Source organism: Cryptomeria japonica, unplaced genomic scaffold, assembly GCF_030272615.1.
Source record: "Cryptomeria japonica unplaced genomic scaffold, Sugi_1.0 HiC_scaffold_26, whole genome shotgun sequence".
Lineage (NCBI taxonomy): Eukaryota > Viridiplantae > Streptophyta > Pinopsida > Cupressales > Cupressaceae > Cryptomeria > Cryptomeria japonica.
The window spans coordinates 1321001-1325000 of NW_026728848.1; the positions used below are offsets into that span (position 1 = coordinate 1321001).

General features: G+C 63.1%; 1 non-coding gene across 1 annotated transcript; it reads left to right on the top strand.

Moving 5' to 3' along the window:
* The first annotated feature begins 921 nt into the window (after window positions 1-921).
* Window positions 922-1040, top strand: LOC131861370 (5S ribosomal RNA). Its single transcript, XR_009360444.1, has one exon. It is a non-coding gene; the product is annotated as a 5S ribosomal RNA (ribosomal RNA).
* Window positions 1041-4000: the final 2960 nt, after the last annotated feature.

Consider the following 4000-nt stretch of genomic DNA (forward strand, 5'->3'; position numbering starts at 1 on the left):
GCCAGGGTCAAGGTGAGTGCCAATGTGGGTTCCAAGGTGCCAGGGTCAGGGTGAGTGCCAATGTGGGTTCAAAGGTGCTAAGTTGGGTGCGAGGTTGGGTGCGAGGGTGGGTGGGTGCCAAGGTGTGCTAGGTGGAAGCCCGGGTGGGTCGGCATCCCATGGGTGTCGAGTTGGGTGCCTGATGGGTGCTTCTTGTCAAGTTTTAGTCGTCGGGACTCATTTCGAGCCTTAGAGGTCGTTTCTTGTCCGGTTGCCCTGTCTTCGACCTGGGAACCCAATTTTGGTCCTCGGGTCCCATTTTTTTTTGTCTCGCATCCCACTTTTGGCCTGTGGCCTTTTCGGGGTCGATTCTCGTTTTGGGCATCAGAGCATGTTTCTTCTCCTAAAACCCAATATTTGTTTATTAAGTCTCGGAACACATTTTTGTTCTCGTGGACCCATCATGGGTCTTGGAACGCATTTGTGGTCCTTGGGTCCCATTTTGCATCCCGAAACTTGTGTTTTGGTGCTTGATCCCTATTTTGGGTGCCCACCTTGCACCAAGTGCGCACCCGGGGCAAACCGAGCGCCTTGGTGCACCGGGGCAAGATCGAGCGTGCACCCGAGGCGCCCCGAACATGCACCAAGGTGCACTCGGCCCACATGTGAGCGCAGGTCGTTGCGCCCGAGGTGGTGTGTGGGCACCGCGTTGCAGACGGGACACTGCACGCACACGACGCCCCCTCCAGGTGCACGCACGTAGGCCGGGCCGGGTGCACACCCGACGCCCTAGCAAGGTGCGCGCACCCGGGCAGGGCTCACACTTGGCGAACGGGGCGCACTTCGCGAGGGAGGGTGTGCACCTCGACGGGGGTGGGTGGCCGGGGTGGATTCGCACGTGGGTCGCGGTTTGCTAAGTACACACTGCGACAAGCTCATAACGGGTGCGATCATACCAGCATTAGTGCACCGGATCCCATCAGAACTCCGCAGTTAAGCGCGCTTGGGCCGGAGTAGTACTGGGATGGGTGACCTCCCGGGAAGTCCCGGTGTTGCACCCTTTTTTAGTTTTTCGCCGGGCGTCGCAATGCTATTTGAATAAACCTTTTGCCCGTTTGCGTTCTCGTCGGGGCCGGGCCGGGCCGGGGTGCGCTGCCCGCACTACCGCGCGCGCGGGGGCGACACCGAGCGCGCACCCGAGGCACCCCGAGCACACAGGCCACGGTGCAACCCGGGCGTTGTGCGCGCACCCCGGTGCGCCCGAGGTGCTGCGCGCGCACCCAGGTGAAATCGGTGTGCACCTCGGCCAGTGCGCGCTCGGTCGAGTCGCGCACGTTGGCCAAGGTGCACGGTGATGTTTCTTACTCTAAGGTTCCGCACCAGACGCCCGGGACAGGTGAGCGAAGCTGGGCGGGGCCGGGTGCGCGGCCGGGGCAGGTGCACGCAGCTGGAGAGAGCTTTGGAGCACACTTCGGAGCGCACCAATGATGCGCTCCATTCAAAAGTTTCCTGAAAAGGCAAAAAAAGTTGAGATTATAGAATTTCCCACTTGAGAGATTGTAAAAAAAAAAAATTTAAAATGAAGGAAACGCGGGTGCCAAGGTGTGCGCAGCCCAGCCAAGGTGTGCGCACCAAGGCGCCCACCCTGGCGAAGGTGCACGCAAGGTGCGCACCCGAGGCAAACCGGACAATTAACCCAACTTTCGACTTCGCGCGCACCTTGGAGCGCACTTCGGAGCGCTCCTTGGTGCGCACCAATCTTGGGCACCTCGGAGTGCACCATGGCGCCCACCAAGGTGCGCACCCGGGGCAAACCGAGCTCCGACTTCGTGCGCACCTTGGAGCGCACGAAAGGTGCGCACCATGGCGCCCACCAAGGTGCGCAGCCCAGCCAAGGCGTGCGCATCAAGGTGCGCACCCTGGCGAAGGTGCGCACCCGGGGCAAACCGAGCTCCGACTTCGTGCGCACCTTGGAGCGCACAAAAGGTGCGCAACCCAGCCAAGGTGTGCGCACCCCGGTCAAACCGAGCTCCGAATCGTGCGCACCAGAGGTGCACGCCATCGTGCGCACCTTGGAGCACACTTCGGAGCCCTCCTTGGTGCGCGCCGATGTTGCGCACCTCGGAGCGCACCCGGGGAAAACAATGCAATTAACCCGACTTTCGACTTCGTGGGCACCTCGGAGCGCTCTCGGGTTCGCACCTCGGAGCACACCGAGGTGCGCACCTTTGATGCGCTGCCTTCACCAATTTCCAGAAAAGGCAAGAAAACATTGAGAAGGTGTGCGCACCGAGGTGCCCACCCTGGCGAAGGTGCACGCGAGGTGCGCACCCGGGGCAAACCGGGCTCCGACTTCGTGCACGCCGCACCTTGGAGCACACTTCGGAGCGCTCCTTGGTGCGCACCAGGGCGCGCAACCCAGCCGAGGTGCCCACCCCGGCGAAGGTGCACGCGAGGTGCGCACCCGGGGCAAACCGGGCTCCGACTTCGTGCACGCCATGGTGCCCACCGCGGCGAAGGTGCACGCGAGGTGCGCACCCGGGGCAAACCGGGCTCCGACTTCGTGCACGCCGCACCTTGGAGCACACTTCGGAGCGCTCCTTGGTGCGCACCATGGTGCCCACCAGGGCGCGCAACCCCGCCGAAGGTGCACGCGAGGTGCGCACCCGGGGCAAACCGGGCTCCGACTTCGTGCACGCCGCACCTTGGAGCACACTTCGGAGCGCTCCTTGGTGCGCACCATGGTGCCCACCAGGGCGCGCAACCCCGCCGAAGGTGCACGCGAGGTGCGCACCCGGGGCAAACCGGGCTCCGACTTCGTGCACGCCATGGTGCGCACCGCGGCGAAGGTGCGCACCCGGGGCAAACCGGGCTCCGACTTCGTGCACGCCGCACCTTGGAGCACACTTCGGAGCGCTCCTTGGTGCGCACCAGGGCGCGCAACCCAGCCGAGGTGCCCACCCCGGCGAAGGTGCACGCGAGGTGCGTACCCGGGGCAAACCGGGCTCCGACTTCGTGCACGCCGCACCTTGGAGCACACTTCGGAGCGCTCCTTGGTGCGCACCATGGTGCCCACCAGGCCGCGCAACCCAGCCAAGGTGTGCGCACCAAGGTGCACGCGAGGTGCGCACCCGGGGCAAACCGGGGTCCGACTTCGTGCACGCCGCACCTTGGAGCACACATCGGGGCGCTCCCGGGTTCGCACCGGCGTTGCGCACCGTGGTGGGCACCTCGGAGCACACCAAGGTGGGCAGCGAGGTGCGCACCTTTGATGCGATGCCTTCACTAATTTCCATAAAAGGCAAAAAAAAAACGAGATTTTAAAATTTCCGTTTTGAAAGATAGTGAGAAAAAGGGAATGCTGGTGCCATCTTGAGCCCGCCCTGGTGCGCAGCCCAGCCAAGGTGTGCGCACCAAGGTGCCCACCCTGGCGAAGGTGCGCGCCCGGGCAATTAACCCAACTTCCAACTTCGCGCGCGCCAGGGTGGGAGCGCACCCAACAACCGGGCCTGGGAAGAGCCAATGCGAGAAACCCCACCAAACGCTCTGACAAAAAAAGAGGGGGCGCTCCAGTAACCCCGCTTCGGAGCGCACCCTGGGCAAACCCAGCCAAGGTGCCCACCCCGGCCAAGGTGCAGGCGAGGTGCGCACCCGGGGCAAACCGGGCTCCGACAACGTGCACGCCGCACCTTGGAGCACACTTCGTAGCGCTCCCGGGTGCGCACCTCAGAGCACACCAAGGTGGGCAGCGAGGTGCGCACCTTTGATGCGCTGCCTTCACTAATTTCCAGAAAAGGCAAAAAAAAAAGGAGATTTTAAAATTTCCGTTTTGAAAGATAGTGAAAAAAACGGAACGCGCATGCCATCTTGAGCCCGCCCTGGTGCGCAGCCCAGGTAAGGTGCCCACCCTGGCAAAGGTGCGCACCCGGGCAATTAACCCTACTTCCGACTTCGTGCGCGCCAGGGTGGCAACCGGGCCTCGGAAGAGCCAATGCGAGAAACCCCACCAAACGCTCCGACA